We start from the raw sequence: 16,251 nt of genomic DNA, 5'->3' as shown, positions 1-16,251 counted from the left end.
ATTTCTTAAAGGTTTTAGGGGGACAAGGCTCAGCTCAGGACTCCTTGACTGCATCCTGTAACTCTGGGAGAATGGCATCAGGCCCTGACTTTGTTCTCTGTCTTCTCAAGGTTAGGAACCTGAGTGGGAGAGAGGCCTATGTGCTTTCAGACTGCTGGTCACAACACTCCAATGTGTGGTGCCAGCCAAGTACTTTATATGGCAGTGGTAATGGAATCCATCCTTGTCACACATGCCAGCAGTAGCAGCAATGGGAGCATGGTGGGGTGCATATTCATTGGCTGTGGCAGGGTATTAGCAGGTGTTAAGGTGCCAACCTCCAAGCAGATGTTCACAGCAGCAGTGGTGGCAGCATGGCTAGAGTGAGTGCCAGGCTAGTGTCATGGGTAAAGGCCAGCAGACTGGGGTGCTCAGGTTTAATGGGCTTCCTCTCATGGACAAGACTGGCATGCAGAGTTTAGGTTCCACAGTTCCCCTAGGGCTAACATCTCCTATGGAATCAAGTTGAGCCTAGGGAGATGGCAATCCCTGGCCATGCTCCTGTATAGGCACTCTCACACTAAACCCTCTGGACTCTACACTGGCTGGAATTCTGCCCCTACCACATCTCTAAGCAGTTCTCCCTGTCAACTCATGTGTCCATGGTGGTCGAGGAGTCTCCTTCTGCTAGTATATCAGAGACCCGTGGTGAGAACAAGTTGTTGATTGCTTATTCCACTCACCCTTTCCTCAGGGCTCTTAAGGGCCAGGAACAAGTCCTGATGAACAGTAGCCCCGTGCAAGCTTCCTAGCTTCCCCGCTCTTTGAGTTCAGCATCTGTGTTTTTTTCTCCATCTGCTCTCAATGCCTTCTCTCTGAAGATCTGCTGAGAGTGTGCCAGTCTTACCGAAGTCCCATTTTCTTGGTGGGAGATGTTCGTCGTGGTTGCATCTAATCAGCCATCTTGCCTCCTTCTCTGATTCCAATTTTGAATGAAGTTCTCCTATGGGTAAAATTCTATGAAAGAGCATCACTTGCTATGGAGAAAACTTTTATGAAAGGGAGAGTCAATTGATGTAGCAAATTTTAATGCTGTTTTAAGAAATTGCCACGGCCAACCCCAACTTTCAGTAATCACAACCCAGATCAGTCAGCAGCCAAAAACATCAATGCAAAACCCTCTATCAGCAAAAATGTTATGACTCACTGATGGCTACAATGATTGTCAGCATTTTTCAGCAATACAATTTTTAATAAAGGTATGTACATTGCTTTTTGGACATAATGCTATTTCACACTTGTATATTGCCAATATAACTTTTATTTACTACAAAAATTGCATGACTTGTTTTATGGAGGTGCTCTGGACCCAAACTGTTCTGAGGTATACTTGTTTTTTCTTATCTCAATGCACTGGACCTTCAATGGGAAAAATGATAAAGTATGGAATCATCCTTGACCACCTCCCACTCTTCTTTCTTCCTCTCCAATATACCACTAGTTCTGTAGATTTTACATGCTAAACATCTCAAATAGGCCGCTTTATACCCATTTTCAATAATAAAAGATTTCTAAGCTATCATCCGTTTACATATACCCATTTTCAATAATAAAAGATTTCTAAGCTATCATCCTTTTACATCTGGACTACTACTACATTAGTCTTATGAGTGAAGTAATGCATCTACGCCTCTATTCTTTGCCCTTATCCATCTATGCTCTCCTCTGCATCCAGAAAGAGTGGTACAAATACAAATTTTATCAAGTCACTCAGTTGTTTGAAAACTTGCAATGACTTCCCAATTCTCTTAGGAAAACAAAAGAGCTCGACATTAGTCTGTAGATTCTTTAAGTTTTAGGCCTTACATCTCCTTGTATGACTCTCTCTTTTGTTCTCTGCGCTTCTGTCATGGGTTTCTTTCCGTTTTTTTTTTTGTTTTAATATATGCCCCAGGGCCTTCATATTTGCTTCTTTCCCTACTATTAACTCTCCTAAGCAGTCCCTCTTTCACTAACATACAACCCTACCCTATCTAATCATTAATTCCTCATTGAAATCTTTCTTAACTTTTTGACTAGATTAGATCCCTTTATTGTACAATTTCATATTAACATGTACTTCTCCTTTATGGCATGTAACACAGAGTATGCTACTTTTCTTTGTGTAATTATTTGATTAATATATATCTCCTCAACTATCTGCTACGGGTCATGAAAACAGAGGCAGTGACTATTTTTCCCACTATTTCTTACCCAATTACCTACTTCAGTGACTGACATATAGTACATCTTCAGTAAATCTAAATAAATTAATAAAAGAAACAAAGAGAGTGAGAGAACACACACACACACACACACACACACACAAAGAAAAGAGAATTCTGTAAGTATTCTTGTATTTGTGTAACACATTTAATATTAATTATCCCTGTCCTAGGATTTATGTGATAATTATTTGAAAAAGACAAGGAGATTTTAGAGTTTTTCCAGAGACACAATGGTGAGAGCAATGCTGTCCAGTGGAACATCCTGCAATGATGGTGCCATTCTTTACTGGTACTGACAATAGAGTACCTACTAGCTACATGTGATTGTTAGCAACTGAAAAGCAGCCAGTGTGACTGAGAAAGTAAATTTTTTGTTTTTATTTTGACTACTTTCTATTTAAGTAAATACATGTGTCTGTGTTGCATGGAGCAGATACAGAGATCAATTTTAAGCAGAAAAAATTCATAAAGAAGCCTAGTATGTCCCTGGTTTAAGTTAAATTACCTCCCAAGCCCTCAGATTTTTCACCTCCCACTAATTAAACAAAATATGATGAAATCCTGAAGTTTCTCAGAGCTGGCCACTGGATTTTAGAGGGAGTGTAAGGTGAAAGCCAAGTGATTGAGGATATGTACTTTCCACTACATTCTACTCCTATACCTTCAAAAAAGAGCATGCTTTTGTGTATTTAGTAAATTAATTTTTCACTTAACTTATTTGCATAAAGATCTGTACCACTTGAAATTTTTGAAAACTACTACCTTGTCCAACAGATTGTACCCATATTCAGAAAGCAGTACACGATATCTTTCCAGTATGTGGCTGTACATATTTATAGGAAGGAAAGTTGCTATTCATGTGGAATGATAGGAGAGGCACAAGATGGTCTTTCTACCTCTGTTTTTTTCTCTCTCACCCACCTACCATAGTACAAATGAATATATGTACATAGAATATGAAAGATGTACAAGCCAGGTCTAGAAATTATCTTGTCAAAACTAATCCCATAACAATGAATTCCTAACAGAATACCTGACAACAGCTAATTAACTGTTTTAGAGCAGAGACTAGAATAGAGAAGTCAGTGTAGCTGAGTGACCCAATTTTCCCAAGAGAAAGATAATGTTATTTTAAAATTATTATTGTTATTATTTCTTTTCTCTTTCCTTCATTCCTCTTGTTCTCTACTTTCTACTTAGCTCTTTAGAAACACAATCACAATCTTTACCTTCCCTTTACCAGACACTCCCTACACAGGAAGTTTATCTATTTGTTTATTTGGAAGCTCCAGAGCCAGAACTCTCTCCCACCAGGAGATTTCCTTGAGAGACAAAAGTCAATTTACAACCTAAATTATGCCCATGATGGAACTCTCTCTGTCACCTGGAAAGCATCTTGCGACATCAGCCACTTTACAATCTCACTCTGCCATAATGGCACCAGCTCAACCACCTGGTAGATAACTCAAAGTAAGTCATGTAACTCCCACACCTGCTCATTCCCGTCTCTTCATGCCTTTTAATGAAAGCCGCCCTTTAAAAGCTCCTGCTCTCTGCCCCTAAAGTAAAGCAATTCTCTTAAAGGCAGGAGCCTGTACCTCTTCCCCTTTGCTAAGCTTTGAAACAGTCACTTCCTTTATACCAGACCTTGCTCTTGTTAATTGAACTCTGCAAGTGGTGAGTGACTGAACTTGCATTTTGGTTACAGCAGTAATGACTGTAATGTTTTAAAAATACACACCAATAGTGGGCCAAGTTGCCAGAGACAATTGGAGCTAAGGCAGAATAAGTTGGTTTTGGCGGACAGAGGCCAAACATTCAAAGCAAAAGCAAACAAACAAACAAACAACTAAAGCAATAACTGCAGTAACTCATGTTGAAACAAAGAAGAACAATGAGAAAGGCCACAGCTGACAACCAGGCAAACAAATTAGTGGTTAGTAGGTAATCAGGAAGCTGAGATTCATTACAATGAAGACTAAAAGATCAGCTAAACAGTTAATTGTACTAGAGAGGTGAGTGCTTCTAAAAATCATGCTGGCTCTTGCCATCCTGTTAAACAATGTAACTAATGTAACTGACCCCCTTGTATAACCTTCTTAGTGATGATTCTTACTTTTTAAGAAGTCCATGTTTTCCCTTTGGTCTTGAGTATGCTTGCTGTCTTAACAGTCATTCAACTTTTCCCTGAGCATTTACAGTAATATGGAAAAGGAAATGAAGAAGATTGAGCACTTGTTACTTGCCTGCAAGTGTAGCAGAAGAGACCCAACCAGATAGCTAAATAAACACTCTCATGGAATATTAATCAACAATTTGATAGATAACTAAGTACCATTACTAATAAGATTTTACAAGTAGGAAGCTCAAAAAAGTTAGGTAAACTACCCAAGTTTACATAACTAGTTTTAAGCGGTGAAATGTATCAACTCAAGACTTTTATTATCCCCTATGCCCTCTTTTATGTATTTTATGGACTCCTAAGACTCCTCTTAGTATGTGAGGCTGAAAACTAATCTCTGATTAGTCCAGATTTTGACAAAAATATGGCCAGTACTCTGGAACTAAGTTATTATTTTCAGAGGATCTCTTTTAGAATGTATGATTCCTGGGAGGATATTAATTAAACCATGTAACACATTGCAATACAATTTTTTTTAATCAGATAAGTTGTGGGAGGCCAAGATTCCAGGGAATCAGAACAAAGGGTAGGATCATAATGGGGACAATGGGGGTTATAGTGAGAAGTATTGGAAGGCATAGAGGGTAAAGAAGTAAAAACACTAATAGAGGCCAAGTTGTAGAGATAACAGGATAAATCAACTTTTTATAGGCCATCTTTATTATACTGTTTGATTTTTTTTTTTTAACAGCCAGGAGAAAGTTCCAGCTAAAATATTTCACCTGTGGCCATCTTGATTATTTTACAATAGCCTATCATTTCTTACCAGATTTTTAAAAGCTATGCCTTGTGGTTATTAAGAGGTGATTCTACAATACTTTTCTGAATGACAGCTTTCATCTGACAATGCATCATATTTAATGAGTAGTAAAGTTGCAATTCAGTCTTTGATCACTGTCAACAAACAACTTGGGTTGGCAAGGAGCTATAAGTGTATGCTGCATTGACAATTTTTCTTTTAGGCTATTTTATAGTAAAAAAAATTCACCTGGTATATCTTAAAGTGTTGTGTTGATTGTCTATAACTAACTAATAGGATATGACTGCAGAGTTAATCTTAGGAAATAATTTCTTCAACTACCAGTGGAATTTTGCACTCAAAGTTGTTAAAGACTTCTTTTATTCAAATCCTTGAAGAGTGGTGCAGTTCTAATCATTGTAAAGATTTTTCAGGACATGAGAGAAAGATCTAATAAGGTAATTTTTCACAATGTTATCCTGAGAGTTGTCTTGGATGGAATGGCTCTGCGGTTCATCAATTTTGATATTTGTAGTCAGTACCTCTGAGTAGTTAAAGATCAAAGACACTATAAAATGCATTTTATCTTATATATACTTTAAAACATCTCACAACAAAGCATTTAGAGAACTGTGTCAAAATCATGTCTAGATCTTATAACTTACAAAAAGGGACACATTTTGACATTTTATATTTTTCCATTTTTAAAATTTTTTTAAAGAGTGTCTATTAGCAAGACATTTTAGAAGCAAAGATTAAAAAAATGTGTATTCCAAAATGACCCTGAACATTCTAGGACTGCTGAAATTGTGACTAAAGTGAGATCTATTCTATTAACCTTATCCAAATAGAATTGTAATTGTTACAAATGATTTCCGGCATTTGGTCCCAAAAGCAAATTTTAACTTCATAATCATATAAAAAACTTGAACTGATATATCGAACCCACATACTATCTAACTTTTAAATGTATATCTATTTTTATTTCAGAATCACAACAACAGTAAAATGCAATATTTCTCTGGCTTCTTACAGTAATTTCCCCCGATCCTTCCACAGGAATTCAGGGAGTTTCCAGACCCTTTCTCTTGTGGGCTTATGAGTGGGAGATTCTTACGTTATCTTCTCTCAGTGTCAGCATCAGTATGTCACACGTTCCTTAAATCTAGATTTCTGTAGTGACATGTTCTGCTACTTCACTGTGCCTGAGAAATGATGTGCTATGATCCAATGATAATTATATTGTATTGGCTCAATTGTCCTGCACACTTTATTATAAGCTTGTGGAACAGAGCTATCTTCTGCTTTTTGTTTCTTATGCATATTTCCATGATGATGATCTATGTTAGTTACTCACTTCTAAATGAGTAAAAATAAAAGGCAGTACAACACAGTGGTTAACAATATGGATTCTGACACTTCAGTACTTGGGTTTGATTGTCAACTCTACTACTACTAGCTACGTAGCATTCAAAAAACTACTTGATTCCTCTTTGCCACCATAACCTCATTTATTAAATGTGGGTAATGACAATCAGATCTGCCTCATAGGATGGTTTATGAAAATTAAAAGATTTAATGTGTATAAACTACTTAATGCATGACACATTATAAGCATTATATCAATGTATTATTATTATTATTATTGATGATTCCTCTCGTTAAGCTACCATTATGAGTTCAGGGTGACTAATCCCTATGTGACACCTAAAACTAAGAGTTTGGTTGATACAATTAAGCAAAAACTATTAGGCAGAAAGTCTCAGTAACAAGGACTATCCAACCAGTTGTATAGAATTCCGAATTCCAACATCCATTTTTGTTTTGAAGATATTTGTCATTATTATTTGGCATGGAGATAAAATAGACTTCTACCCAAGATGATGAATTATGAAGAATATGTCAAATCAATAAAAATGCAGAATAAATAATTGTTAGATATAGTTATGGCAACTGTTACTGTGAAGGATTAAAAAAGGAGCACATCAGGAATTAGGATGTTAAATAACATTAATGATGTAGCTTAAATAGAAAATCCTGTTTTTAAGACATCAGTCTATAAGAAGCAACAAGATGGTTGAGTAGAAGCAGCTGGTGTGTGCTGTTCTCATGGGGAAAAGACAGAGTGGTGAGTAAACACTATCTCTTCAAGTGATAATCCAGGAAGCCACATTGGGATTAATAAAAAAAGCAATGGTGCCACATGAACACCAGCAAAAACTGAGGAAGGACAGTTGACTACCTGGGATTGGTGCAGAGCCAGGGGAGGGTCCCTACCATGAGAAAAGGGTGAGTGAGGGAGAACCCTTGGGGACTCAAATTTATGCCACAAACCTTTGAGGTTATAGCCACTGAAGATCTCCATTGGCATCCCCGGGCTTATAGTCTAACACAGAGAGCTTCCTGGAGTCTCAGCAGAGCCACAGCTCAAGCTCATGTTCAGCCCCATTGGTCTTGTTTCCTTGTGCCAGCTTTCATAGCCCTGCCAACAAGGGAGGCCAGGCTCTCTCACATTTCCCTAAGATAGGGGCCATATTCATGATGGTGAGGAGCAGAGAGATCACAAGCCCCACCTCGGCTGTACCTCATCAAGCAAGGTCCATTGGCTGGGGTCCCCGGAACAGCCACCCAACCCATGCCTGAGCACTCTAGCTGGTTGTGGCTCTGCATTTCTCTGAAACACAGCTACCAGAAATAACTTACAGGTCTGCTGCAATTGTTATTGTTGTGGACCCCACTGCTGCTTCTCTCAGGCTGGGGAGGGAGCAAAGAATCCAAGAAATATAGTGGACCTCCAGCAAGCCACAGCTGCCCTACAAAAAGGTATCCAGATTGTTTTCCACATCTGACTCTGTTTCTGCTGCTCCTCACTGGGCAGAGACTCTTGGCTTTGGCCCATACTGCAGCCACCTCACACCTGCTTAATCACATCGGTCCATGGCAGCTCTGTATTTCTCCAGGATGGAGCTCCCAGAGACAACTGACAGACCCTCTGCCATTGCTGCCACCATGATACCCACCCCTGCTCCCCCCAGGCTAGGAGGAAACAAAGAGCTTGATTGTTTCCACATGCCTACAGTATGCCACAGCCATTTTATGTAGAAGAGTTTAGACTGTCTTTAATGTGAACTGAGCACCCTGTTCTTTGCCAGGCAGTCCCCCACTCCCCACCCTCAGCTTGGTCCTACAGTACAGCAGCCCCACGCCTGGCTGATCATCACAATCAGCAATGGCTCTGCATTTCTCTGGGCTGGAGTTCCCAGAGGCAACTAACAGCCTTTCTGCCACTGCCGCCACTGTGGTACCCTGCCTTGCTGCCCTAGTGATGGAAAGGGAACAATTCACCTGTTTGCTGTGTTCATATCACCAGCATGCCATAGCCACCCTACAGAGGGAAGACCAGACTGTCTTCCCTGTTAGCCCTTGCCCCCACTGCTCTTCACAAGGCAGGGTTCCCTAGCATGGGTCATAGCACACATACCATACCCCCAGCTGATTACTAATCAGCCATGGTTTTTCATTTAGCTGAGGTGGAACCCCCAGAGTCATCTGACATGCCCTCTGCCATTGCTGCTGCCATGGTTCCCACCCCTGCTGCCTCCAAGCTAAGGAGGGAAGAAAAAGCTTCACCACACTCCGGGGTGGCAGTGCACAGCTTGGCAGTGTTGAACTGAGATCTGTGACCAGCACTCTAAAAGGAGGGGAGTTTACACTCCCAGAGCACTGAGAGGGGTGAGTTGCAAGGGCTCATGGGCTGTCACAGGACTGGAGCATGCCTACCTCCACAAAGACAGCCCAGAAAATGTGAGGCCTATCTCCTTCCTGCCTCCAGCCTCTGCCTGAGGAAGCCCCATGAACCAAAACAGCTAAGAAAAGAGGAACTGACACAGTGCCAGTGATGTGAGGAGGCTTCCCTAAGGCCCAGATGTGTAGCCAATGAGGTCATCTCTCTCCTTGTTGCAACACAGAGCACAGCTGCCAGGAAATACAAAGAAGCCAGTGGCTTAGTAAGAACCTACCTACTGCCATTACTCTTAAGAACCATCTACTGCATCTCGACCCAACCTAAAACACCAAAACTACTTAGCTAATATACCCCCCTATGGAACCAAGGACAGTAATTCAGTCCCAATAAAATAAAGACTCTACACAGAGCACTGGCTTTCTGAAACCATCTACAAACAAAGCTAATTGACTATACTCAACATATAACCACAATTAAAAGAACATCAACCCTTCCAGATGAGAAATAATTAGCACAAGAACTCTGGCAATTCAAAAAGTCAAAGTGTCTATGTACCTCCAAGGGAGTCCACTAGCTCTCCAATAATGTTTCTTAAGTCGGAACTAATAGATACAGAATTCAGAATCTGTATGGCAAGGAAGCACATTGAGTTGCAAGAGAAGGTTGAAACTCAATCCAAGGAATCCAGTAAGATGATCCAAGAGCTGAAATACAATATAGCTATTTTAAGAAATAACCAAACTGAACTTTTAGAGCTGAAAACCTCACTACAAGAATTTAATAGTTCAATGTAAAGTATAACAGCAGAATAGACCATGCTGAGCATAGAATTTCAGAGCTTGAAAAATGGTTCTGAGAATCAACTCAGTCAGACAAAAATAAAGAAAAAAAGTTGTTAAAAATGAAAAAAAGTCCAATAAATAATGGGGCTATGTAAAGAGACCAAATATTTGACTCATTGGCATTCCTAGGAGAGAGAAGAATGGAGAAAAATAACTTGGAAAATACATTTGAGGATATAGCCCATGAAAATTTCTCTAATCTCACTAGAGAGATGGACATTCAAATCCAAGAAATACAAAGAATTCCAGCTAGATATTTTACAAGATGACCAACCACTAAGGCACCTAGTCATCAGATTCAACAAGCTCAATGCAAAATAAAAAAGGCTTAAAGGAAGCTAGAGAGAAGGACAAAGTCATATACAAAGCAAACTCCATCAGCTAGCAGCAGACATCTCAGCAGAAACATTATAAACAGAAGTGATTGCAGACCTATTTTCAGGATCCTTAAAGAAAAGAAATTCCAAACAAGAATTCATATTCTTCAAAACTAAGATTCATAAGCAAAAAAGGAATAAATTCTTCTCAGACAGGCAAATGCTAAGGGAATTTATTTCAACTAGACCAGCCTTACAAAAGGTTCTTAAGGGAGTGCTACACATGGAACCAAAGGGGGAAATAAAAGGTTAGCACAAAAACACACTTAAGTACAAAGATCGCAGGCACTGTAAAACAATCACACAAACAAGTCTACAGAATAACCAGCTTACAACATGATGACAGAATCAAAACCTTACATTATCAATACTAACCCTGAATGCAAATGGGCTAAATCCCCCCACATAAAAGACATAGAGTAGCAAACTGGAAAAAATGATAAAACCTAACTATCTACAGTTTACAAGAGACCCAGCTCACATGCAGTGAAACCCACAGGCTCAAAGTAAAGGGATGAAGAAAGATCTACCACACAAGGAGAAAACAACAACAAAAAGCAGGAGGTGACATTCTTATACCAGATAAAACAGATTTTAAACAAATAAAATTTAAAAAGTACGAAGAAGGGCAGACATAATAACATAGAGTACCAAGAAGAAGACTTAACTATTCTAAATAGGTAGGCACCTAAATAAATATGCACTCTAATTTATAAAACAAGTTCTTCTTGGCCTATGAGAAGACTTAGAAAACCACACAATAATAGTGGGAGACTTCAACACCCCAAACAGCACTGAGGCAGACAACTGTGAAAGAAACATTAAACAGTACACTTGACCAATGGACATAATACACATCTACAGATCACTCCATCAAAGAACCACAGAATATACATTATTTTCACCTGCACACGGAACATATTCTAAGACAACCACATGCTTGATCATAAAGCAAGTCTCAACAAATTTGAAACAGTTGAAATCATACCTCTTAACAACCTCAGACCACAGTGCAATAAAAATACAAATGAATATCAAGAAAATCTCTCAAAACCACACAAGTAACTTGGAAATTGAACAACTTGCTCCTAAATTACTCCTGGGTGGACATCAAATTTATGTCAGAAATAAAAATAACTGAAATTAATGAAAATAGGGACAAAACTTACCAAAATTGGAAGCATTTTTCTTGAAAAGTTGAACAAGGCAAGGATGCCCATTCTCACCCCTCCTGTTTAACATAGTACTGAAAACCCCAGCCAGAACAATTAGGAAGAGAAAGAAATAAAAAAGCATCTAAATAGGAAAAGAATAAGTCAAACTATCTTTCCTGACATTATGATTCTATACCTAGAAAATACTAAAGACTCCACAAAAAGACAACCAAATCTGAAAAATAATTTTGATAATGTTTCAGAGGACAAAAAAAATCACTGTACAAAAATCAGTGGCATTTTTATAGACCAAAATGCTTAGGGTGAGACTCAAATCAAGAACAGACTCCCACTTACAACAGCTGCAAAGAAAATGAAATATCTAGGTATACAACTAACCAAGGAAGTGAAAGATCTCTACCAGGAGAACTACAAAACACTGCTGAAATAAATCAGAGACAACACAAATAAATTAAAAAAAAACATTCTGTGCTAATGGATTGGAAGAATCAATATAATAAAAATGGCCATACTGCCCAAAGCAATTTACAAATTCACTGCTAGTCCTATCAAACTACCAATGCCATTTATATGGAACAACAACAAAAAAAGAGCCCAAGTAGCCTAAGGAAAAAGAACAAAGCCAGACACATCATACAGAGTTCAAACTATATTATAAGGCTACAGTAAACAAAACCCATATTAGTATAAAAATAGACACATAGATTAATGGAAAAGAGTAGTAAACTCAGAAGTAAAACCACACATTTACAACTATCTGATCATCAACAAGGCTGACAAAACCAAGCAATGGGGAACACTACCTATTCAATACATACTGCTGGGATAACTGGCTAGCTGTATGCAGAAGAATGAAACTGTACCCTTGCCTTTCATCATATACAAAAATTACTCCAAGATGAATTAATTAAATTTAAGATATCAATCTATAAAAAACTTAGAAGAAAACCTAGGAAATATATTTCTCAACATAGGCCTTGGCAAATAATTTTTGGCTGAGTTCTCAAAAGCTGCAAATATATGCCAAAAATTGGTAAGTGGTACATAATTAAAATCTTCTGCACAGCAAAAGAAACTGTTAGTAAACAGACTACCTACACAATGGGGGAAAATATTTGCAAACTACACATCTGAAAAGGTCTAATATCCAGAAACTATAAGGAACTTAAACAATTCAATAGTTAAAAAAACAAATAAAAATATTAAGAAATGGGCAAAGTATAATCATAGACCCTTTTCAAAAGACATACATGCAGCCAACAATTACATATAAAAATACTAATCATTAGAGAAATGTAAATCAAAACCAGTCAGAATGCCTGTTCTTGAAAAATAAAAAATAGCAGATATTGATGAGGTAGTGGAAGAAAAGAAGTGCTTATACACTGTTGATGGGAATGTAAATTAGTTCAGCCACTATGGAAAGTAGTTGAGAGCTTTCTTAAATAACTTAGAGCTATTTCTTAAATAACACAGAGCTACCATTTGACCCATCAATACCATTATTGAATATATACACAAAGGAAAATAGATTATTATATCAAAAGACACATGCACTCATATGTTCATTGCTAGGCTCTTCACAATAGCAAGACATGCAATCAACCTAGTGCCCATCAATGGTAGGTTAAATGAAAGCAATATGGTACATATACACCATAGAATACTATGCAACCATAACAAGAATTAAATCATGTCTTTTGCAGCAACATGGATAAAGCTGGAGGACCTAATTCTAAGTGAACTAACACAAGAACCAAAAATCAAATACTGCATGTTCTCACTTATAAGTGGGAGCTCAGCATTGTGTACACAAGAATATAAACATGGGAATAATAGATACTAGAGACTACTAGTCAGGAGAGAGTGTGGGGCTTGGGTTGAAAAACTACCCATTAGGTACTAGGCCCAATACCTGGGTGCAATACACCCCTGTAACAAACCTGCACAAGTACCGCCTATACCAAAGTAAAAGTTGAAATTAAAAAAAAAAAAAAAAAAAAAAAAAAAAACTGAGGCTAAAAAATCCTTTATGTTTTTTAAAAATTAATAGGTAAGCTTGAAAGCAAGAAGACACTATTTTCAGGTACCATACATAATCTAATAAGAAACTCATAGCCATTAATTAGAGCAAAGTAATCCTTTATGAAACTCTGAGATAGGGAGGGATTGCATTGGGGAGTTATACATGATATAAACATCATGCACATGTACCCTAGAACTTAAAGTATAATAAAAAAAAAAAAAAAAGAGAAAAAAAAAAAAAAAAAAAAGAAACTCTGAGATAATTGACATATTCCCAGGATAGTTATTTTTTGTGCAAATATCTCATAAATTTCAGGATATTTGGCTTTTCTGGACCCATTCACACTAAATGCCAATAAGATCCAATACTCACTGCAACAAGTAATAATGCATCAACTAGAAAAAATTTATTATGAGGTTAATTAAGCTCAAATTTAAGGGTTCGCCATTACATGAACTCCTCCCAGAGCCCTGTACCTAATTTTGTATTTGTAAATTAGTATTATTCCTTAAAAGGCATTAACAGTTGTATAAAACTTCAGACCCCCCAGTTCTAGATTTTACCCTGACTCTTAAACATTTTCAAACTCCATCAGGCTAGGGAAGGAGGGACAGATACATTCTCAGTTGAGAAACAGTGTTTTCAGGAAAATGGATATTTACACACATGTGATAATTGGAACTGAGCCTGTAGTCTATTTGTGTGTTGGGTTCCTGAAAGTCATCCCCTCTATATATCCAGAAGTCTGAAAATGACTGTGACATGTGTGACCCTAAATGTGGATAAGGAAGACTCTTTTTCCCGGCCTCAAAATAATGGATTACCAGTGAATTTTTTGTCCTGAAATATGAGTCTAAGGAATTCATCTGCAATAAACCAATATCATTATGTGTTTCAACCATGTATGTTTGAGGGCTAAAACTACCAACTTATGTAAAAATTTTCAGCCAAAAAATTAAGACAATAAATCCTATGAGGATGATCTTATTAATAAAAATTACAAAATACCTCCCAAATTTCACCACTACAAGGCAAAGTTAGCATATGTAACAAATAGAAGGATTCACACTGGAGAAAATAAAAATAATAACACGAACTTGAAGATCTTTTAAACTGTCTTTGGGTATAAAATAAAAGTCTTCTTCTTTTTTTAATCAGGCCTATGAAACGAGTTCAGACTAAGAACCTCAAGAATGCTCTAGATTCCAGCTTGAGATGACCTTTTGGTTTGACTGTTGACTCTATCCTATTCTGAGAACAAAATCAACTTCTAGGAGTTTCAGATCCTTTAGAAATGTGAAATAAGCTATTGTTCATTTTCTTATAAACATAGTCATATATGTATAGAACAAATTTTATATACAACCCTGAGATCATCACAAATTACCCAACATTTATTACTGTACCCCAAAGCAGTCATAAACCCTGGTTAACAACACCTATTATAGATAATAATATCTATGTATAGAAGCAACTATGAAATCCTTTGGATTTTATGTATAGCAAAAAATTGGGGTTCTGTGAAGAGGCTTGTATCTCAGCCCTTGTTTATTTCTTCTATGTTGTACTTCCATTTGGTACAGATATAATATATCCTGTATATATTATTTAGCTACAGAAAGCATCAAGTAATTTGAACAAACTCATACTTTTTCATAGGTCATTAAATTTCACAATGCTCTTAATCTATACCCTTTCAGAGGTGGAGAGTAGGAGATCCAAGCTAAAATGTTAAAAGTATATAGCAAATAAATATGTTAAGATAAAATGAAAGTTGAAATTAGTATATAGTTGAAATAGTGATAGAAGATAAATAAGGTCAGGAGTGATGATGGCTTAAAGATGCATGTTAAAATTACGTAGTATATCTTCCATACCAGGATGCAAATGTGACTTAAGCTTTCAAGTAGAAAATGTGAAGCCCGAAAATCTGAGACAAGTTTCAGTTAATTTAAAAAATTTATTTTGCCAGGGTTGAGGATGTGGGCCTGTGACACAGCCTCCTGAGGTCCTGACGGTATATTTCCAAAGTGGTCAGAGCACTGTTGGATTTTACAGATTCTAGGGAGACATGAGATATTGATCAATATATCCAAGATGAACATTGGTTTGGTCTAGAAAGGGACAACTCAAAGCAAAGGTGGGAAGACTGAAAGCAGGGAGAGGACTTCCAGGTCATAGGTAAGTTAGAGACAAATAGTTGCATTCTTTTGCATTCTGATTAGCCTCTCCCAGGGAGGGAATCAGATATGCATTTATCTCAGTGAGCAGAGGGGTGACTTTGAAAAGCATGGGAGGCAGGTTGGCCCTAAGCAGTTTGCAGCTTGACTTTTCCCCTTTCACAAAAATGTAAAGCATTATTTTCTGATATTGCTTAATCCAAGAATATATTTAAAAGCATATAAATCTGGGATTAGAAAACACTTTCTTTAAATAGTGAAGAGTTTAAATATTGCGAGCCATATGGTCTCAAACTCATATCTTTGCTTTTTTTTTGTTTTCTGTTTGTTTTATATTAGTTTGTTTTACAGCCCTTAAAAGCTGTAAAAGCCTTTCTTACCTCCCGGGCCATACAAAACAGATCCATAAGTTTGCCACCCTCTGATATGAAAAATTTGATGGACTAAGCATTCTTCAAACAATTTTGCATAGATATTGCCTCTTTCTACTCAAATTTGCTAAGACAGTAATGCTAAATTTCAAGTCGTGCTTACTAATAAGTACCTGATTTATAACCCTTCTTATTTACCAGTTAATTGTGAAAGCTATATTATTTCCCAGCAAGTCAAGTTAGGGATAGGATTGCTATTGTCTTGAACAAGTTTAGAAACTTGATTGCTATTTTTGATTTCTTGAGAGCAGATGTCAATGTGAGATTAGATATTCAAGACATATGTTTAAAGTAATGTTTATGGAAGA

The sequence above is a fragment of the Trachypithecus francoisi genome, unplaced genomic scaffold (assembly GCF_009764315.1).
Source record: "Trachypithecus francoisi isolate TF-2019V2 unplaced genomic scaffold, Tfra_2.0 Lachesis_group6, whole genome shotgun sequence".
Lineage (NCBI taxonomy): Eukaryota > Metazoa > Chordata > Mammalia > Primates > Cercopithecidae > Trachypithecus > Trachypithecus francoisi.
Note: the sequence above shows the minus strand (reverse complement) of the source record.